A 7,226-nucleotide genomic window follows, 5' to 3' on the forward strand; every position below is an offset into this window, starting at 1 on the left:
GATATTGATCAATTCCGTCCTTAGCAACATGGTTTTATATATGTTGTCATTCTTCCATCTCCCAAAAGGGGTTCTTCAGCGTCTTGATTACTTTAGATCCAGATTTTTTGGTAGTGTGATAATGAATACAAGAAATATTGACTGGCTAGGTGGACCGTATTATGTCGACCTAAAAGTGAAGGGGGACTTGGAATTCAACTTGAGATTTTGCTCTTCTCAGCAAATGGGTTTATAAACTACTCACTGAGAATGGAGTATGGCTGGAAATCATTGGTAACAAGTACGTGGAATCCAAAGCCGTTTGTCAAGTCTATTGGAAACCTGGTGACTCACATTTTTGGTCTGGCGTCATGAAGGCCAAGGAATTCTTTTTCCAATTTGGAACTTTCTCTGTTAGGGACGGTTCCCAGGTTCGATTCGGGGAAGCCACCTGTCTAGGGACCACACCACTCATGGTGGAATACCCGAGCTTGTATAGGATTGTTAGACATAAATTTGTCACCATCAAACTTTCCGTAGGGACCTTTTAGGACCTCGCCTGGCAGCTTGGAATGAGTTACGCATACGTTTGGAGGCTATTCAGCTCTCAGATGAACTGGGAATTTATCGATGGTTGCCAATAATTTAGAAAAATTAATGAAATCTCTTCATAGCGTTGGAGTCGGGTGCATATTGGGTATCTACCTAAGAAACTAGAATGGGCTCGTAAGAGATTAGGCATTTTGTTAAATTGAACTGATCATGCTGCTGTGTTGGAAAGAAAGAATATTCTAGGGAAGATGGATGAACTTCTTATCAGGGAAGAAATATTGCGGAAGCAGAGATCTCGTCTGGACAAGATTAAAGGGGGAGATCGTAATACAAAATATTTTCAGCGAAAAGCTTCCTAGCGAGCAAAAAAAATTCTATTTCGGCTCTTAGGAAGGATGATGATTGTCTCACGGAAAATTTGGAGGAAATGAACGGTATCACAAACACGTTTAAAAAAAAAACTTTATTCTTGTGATGCTTCGGTCGATCCATCCCACATTATTTCATTAGTCAAGCCCCGTGTGACTGATGACATGAATGATGATTTATGCAAACCTTTTACTGAAAAATAAATAAGTCATGCCCTTTTTCAAATGGGCCCGTTAAAAGCGCCAGGGCCAGATGGCTTCCCTGCAAGGTTTTTTCAGCGGAATTGGGGTCTAATCAAAGATGATATTGTCAAGGCTGTGCAACAATTTTTTATTTCCGGAATTATGCTTGATGGTATTAATAATACTACTATTGTTCTCATCCCGAAGATCAAGAATCCCCAAACAATCAAAGATTTCAGGCCGATCAGTTTGTGCAATGTTATCTACAAGATTATTTCCATGTGTCTTGTTAGCTGGTTGCGACCGCTCCTCGATGGTATGATTTCCCCTACCCAAAGTGCGTTTATTCTAGGAAGGTTAATTTTTGATAATGCTTTTATAGCCTTTGAATGTATGCATTTGTTAAGTACGCTTAAGGATTTAAGAGGGGAATATTGTGCTTATAAGTTGGACCTGGCCAAAGCCTATGACCGTGTGGATTGGAAATTTTTGCAAAGTATGATGGGGGCTGGGTTTTGCGCCCCAATGGATTAAATGGGTTATGACATGTGTTACTTCGGTGAAATTTGCGGTGCACTTTAATGGTCAATTGCTGCAGTCGTTCTCACCTTCTCATGGGCTCAGGCAGGGAGATCATTCATCTCCTTATTTGTTCTTATTTGTGGCCGAGGCGCTTTATTTGTTGCTCAATGACGCATGTGCCAGGGGAGTTCTCCAGGAATTCAGACTGACTAGATGAGCACCTGGTATTTCTCACTTGCTATTTGCAGATGATAGTCTGCTATTTTTCAAGGGTTCTTTTGATCAAGCTTTAGAAATTAAAAATATTCTGACGGTGTATGAGAAGGGAACTGGACATATGTTAAGCCCTGATAAGTGTTCCATAATGTTTGGGAAAAAATCCAGCTTGGAGAAACAAGTGACTATCATGGTTATCTTAAAAATTACTGTGGAGGGGTTCGAGGATAAATATCTTGGATTACCTGTCCCAGAGGGTAGAATGAAGGCCGGTATGTTTCAGTATACTAAAGATAAGTTTTTGAAAAGGCTTTCTGACTGGATTGAAAAATATGCTTCTTGTGGAGTCAAGGAAGATTTAATCAAAACAATAATCCAAGCTCTACCTGTGTACGCTATGGGGATATTCAAATTTCCGGTTTCCCTTTGTGAGGAGTTGTCCCAGATTATAAGGAACTTTTGGTGGGGAGATGAAGAAGAAAGAAGAAAAACTCATTGGTTGGCGTGGGACAAACTAAAAAGACCGAAAGGCAAGGGTGGGATGGGTTCCCCTGATCTCAGGCTTTTTAATCAAGATCTTTTGACTAAACAGGCATGGCGGTTATTGGTTTACCCGGATTCGCTATGTGCGAAGTTGATGAAGGCAAAGTGACCAACCAGCATGCGCCACGTGTCTGGTTGGCCACCATTCTAGCGCTCCTTAATGGGTTTAATAACGCACATTAGGAGAGGCTTAAACTGTGTTAGGCATGCACTTTACACAATTGGGGAGGGCACCTCGGACCGCGGTTTGGCTGCACCGCGCCATGCCCAGAGGAAATCACAACTCTATATATGTAAGCTAGATTGTAACACTGCTGGTTGATGAATGAAGTTTTTTACATTTGCAAAAAAGGGGCTTTAGGCCCATCCGCCCATTTAAACTAGGCCAGTGGGGTTTTATCTCCGTCGCTCGTGCATCCCCTCCATCCTTCATCATACTAACACATTTGAAACCCCGTTGTTCCCTCTAATGTACGGTTACAGTCTTACAACAGCCATAAAGAATAAAGCATAGAAATTAACATACATATGTGCAACCAATGTTCATACTATATCACCAATATCATACAACAAAAACCACTCAAACATAGACAAAGAGATGTAGTAAACCACGGGGAAATAATATATAATGCAAGACATCACATTTGACAAAGGGTGATTATAGAAGCTTAGAGCATCTATAGCCAGACTTGGCAAATCCAGCCCCTCAATCGCCCACGGACGCGCTCGGGCGCGTCCACGGGTAGTGACCGGTCACACCTCAAATTTACTTGTCTGTATCCCGATACCTCATATTTGAAACCTTAAATCCATAGAAAGCATGCAAACAAGGAAATCCTAGGTAGATCAACCTATACAACCCTAATCCCCATTGGAGATGCCCACTATCTCTGTGCCCGGCTATGGGTACATGGGCGGCAAACGCAGCTCCGGCTCCTGCGGCTGCTACAAGGCCTCCGCCCCCATCTCCAAGTCGAGTTTGGCAAAAAGTGCGTCGGTTGCCGCCCGTTCCTGCCGGATGAACCATCGGTTCAGCTCCACATAGGCCTCATCCTGGATCCAGGATGACCTGCTGCTCCGCCATCTCGGCTGCTTGGGTGACCGTGAACCCTGCCTCCACGTTGAATCCCGGAGCGGGCGCCAGCTCGTCCTCTGGCTGCTCCGCCTCGTCCTCCTCCGGATCCGCCACCTCCATCGGAGCCAACTTACGCTTCTCCTCCTCCTCATTCGGCTCCGGCGAGTCCAAAGGCAGGCTGACAGTGATGCGGGCGGCATGCTTCTCCCGGATCTCTGTTGACACCAGATTTTGGCATGGTACGAAATGCAATTAATATGGTCTCAAATAGAGAAGTGATCTACTTGAAAAAGTTCCGTATTTTCGACACGAACATCTTTGAAGTTTGGGCCATCGCCATCCGATCTCATCTTGAAGGCCGAAGTTGTGTTTGAAACACTGAGATTTTGTATCCAGAGCACTGTTCGGCCAAATACGTCTCAAGGAAAGCCTCAAATGAGAAAACTTTGTACACAAATTGTCTTCGTCTCGTCGAAATGGTTGATTTTGATATAAAATTCGCCTCAATCCAAGATCGTATGTAAAAGAGCCACATGAACACGGCCCTGTCACGAGCCAAATGTGGCCCGCCCCATCAAACATCATCAGACATCCGAGCGAGAAGAAAGGGGATCTGAAGCCAGGTCCTCTGTCGTCGAGCCTTTTATATCAACAGACCAAATCGCGGGGCGAATCTCTCACCGCCAATCCCCGGATCGACGTCCCGCGCGGCAGAGCTTTGCGCAGGATAACCGCGACATGTGGTAGAGATCGTGCACACAAATCGAGGGGCCACGCCCCTACTTTCCCACCAACGTACGGTGTTACCGCTTCAGCGCCGCGAACACATGAATTCAAATCCCAAGATTTTTGGGATAGATCAATCCAATTGATTACTAGTGAGTCCTTTCCTAAAGGACACACGTCAGTCCGACTGACCACCCTCTGCAGGGACCCGTGCACTCGGCCACGTTAAACACCCGACTGAAGTCTTCTTCTGGATCGTTATGTGACGAGCGTGAAGACCCTCTGCGGGTTCACTTGGCCCTCTCGGTAGGCTCCAAGGCGCATGACTCGTAAACCTGGACTCGTAGAAGGCCCGTGCTGGCGTTCCCTGGGATAATGAGTGGCTTCTTTCTGGAGAGTCAGACCACGCACCGGCGTCGCCCCTCGAGTTGTCATGGCATGTCCTCACTTGGGCCTCTAGTCTATCTCTTCTGAGAGACAAAACGAATGCCACCAGGTTTTTCTCGACGATCAACAACATCCGGTCATCTGGGTAAAATTAAAGTCCAGAATCCATTGCCTTTCTGTCCAAGGAACAACAAGTCACGACTCGGAGATACACTCCTAGTGCCCTGCAGCACTTGGACTTAACAAAAGGATCGATTCATCTCTTCCCTGGAATCTCAACCGATTCGGAGGCTAATGATGTGGTCACCTATTACAGGTAGGGCCATGGACCCATCATTCAGGGCCCACATGGGGCCCATCATCACCATAGGTAGGTCACTGGACCATGCCAACATTCGGATGTGCACATCAGGAGGATCACTCGGACGACTCTACAGCACTCGTACAACCACATGTCACTCGGCGGACGATCAACCACTCGGACGTACGGGGCAGGAAGGCATCGTGGGAGCTGCAACGGTCGAGGGATCCTAAGCCGTCCACTAATTAAATAGAGTTATAACTACCATTACATGTAACTACTGTAGTATAGTCTCATTACACTACACTAGTAACTGCCTCATTCGATAGCATTTATTGCCCCGGTGGCGTGGGAGACATGGGGCTGCAGCGCACTCTATATAACCCGCACCCCTCTCCATATCCGGGGCAGGTTCAACACTTGTAATCCTATCTATCAAATCAAAGCAAGCCTCAGGGCACGAGATGTATGGATTTTACCTCCACCGAGTGAGGGTCCTGAACTTATTAAACACCGTGTGTTACACCTGCGCCGTAGCTAGGCTCTGCCCCCTATTCATGCCCTCAGTACTCATTATCAGTGTCATAATCCCGACACCCGGCGCGCACTGCCGGCCACGTGGAAGGGATTTAGTCCCGAGTCGTGGCCAACCCGGGACTAAAGGACCTTCCCAACCGGGACTAAAGGTCCTTCCTATACTAGTGGTATGTCTCCTGTGCTTTGAGAATTTCAACATGCTGCATCACTTGATAATTTTCTCCGGACAATCAATCTCACTGTTTGATGATAGTGGTACCTTATTCACCTATTGTCTTATTATGCTGGTCTGCGTTTGGAATTATCCTCTACCATGGAGCTGCAAAGAAAGGTCTATCATTCCTAGAACTTGTCAAGTAAAATAAAATATTGATAGTAGGATTACAATGGAAATAAATATTAACCCAATCCAATGAACTACCTAGTACAGTAGTATACTAAAGTTGAGACACTTATTTTGAAACAGAAGGAGTACCTACTAATGTGTACGATATAGGAGAGGTGCATCACATGATGAAAGATCATGGAGGTCGCCTAGAGGGGGGGGTGAATAGGCTCTTTAAAATAATTATGATTTAGGCTTGAACAAATGCGGAATAAACCTAGAGGTTAATTTGTCAAGCACAACACCTACAACAACTAGGCTCACCTATGTGCACCAATGACTTATGCTAAGCAAGAGAAACAACTAGGTGATAGCAAGATATATGACAAGAAACAATATGGCTATCACAAAGTAAAGTGCATAAGTAAAGGGCTCAGGGTAAGAGATAACCGAGGCATGCGGGGATGATGATGTATCCCGAAGTTCACACCCTTGCGGATGCAAATCTCCGTTTGGAGCGGTGTGGACGCAATGCTCCCCAAGAAGCCACTAGGGTCACAGTAATCTCCGCACGCCCTCGCACAATGCAAAATGCCATGATTCCATTAAGGGACCCTTAAGGGCGGTCACCGAACCCGTAGAAATGGCAACCCTTGGGGGCGGTCACCGAACCCGTACACTTTGGCAACCCTTGGGGGCGGTCATTGGAACACGTGCAAATTGCTCGGGGTGATCTCCACAACCTAATTGGAGACCTCGACGCTTTCCCGGAGCTTTACACCACAATGATTGAGCTCCGAAGCACCACCAACCGTCTAGGGCGCCCAAGCACCCAAGAGGAACAAGCTCTAGGGTACCAAGCACCCAAGAGTAATAAGCTTCTCAACTTGTAACTTCCACGTATCACCGTGGAGAACTCAAACCGATGCAACTAATGCAATGGCAAGGGCACACGGAGTGCCCAAGTCCCTCACTCTCAAATCCTACCAAAGCAACGAAAACTATCACTACAAAAAAAAGACACATCCGTGACATTTTGGGCCAAATGATTTTTTTTCGGTCATACATATGACACTTCTATGACGATAATTGTGACAAAACCCGGTATCATCATAGATGTGGTGGGCTCCTACTTCTATGACAAAAAATCATGACAGAAAATGGGCTTTTCATCTTGGGCGGGCCGGAGACGCAGCTGCATGACATTCTTTGGGCCGTCCATGATGGAAAAAACCGTGGTGGAAGCGAGGGGGAGGATAATTTCGGGGAGTTCCTGGTTACGGTGGGAGGTCGGGGGCCGAGCGATGCGCGTTTCTCTCATAAGGTACGCGCGTGTGTCCGAGGCGTTGGCTCTAACTGAACCCGAGCGAGGCGTTGGGCTCTGACTGAACCCGAGCGATTGCACTGCAGGCTACGCATTACTGAACCCGAGTGACGATCGATGGCTATTAACTGAATCCGATCGAGCGATTCCTTCGCTACTGCTGCTAACTGAAGCCGATCAATTGGATG

This window comes from Triticum dicoccoides, chromosome 2B (assembly GCF_002162155.2).
Source record: "Triticum dicoccoides isolate Atlit2015 ecotype Zavitan chromosome 2B, WEW_v2.0, whole genome shotgun sequence".
Lineage (NCBI taxonomy): Eukaryota > Viridiplantae > Streptophyta > Magnoliopsida > Poales > Poaceae > Triticum > Triticum dicoccoides.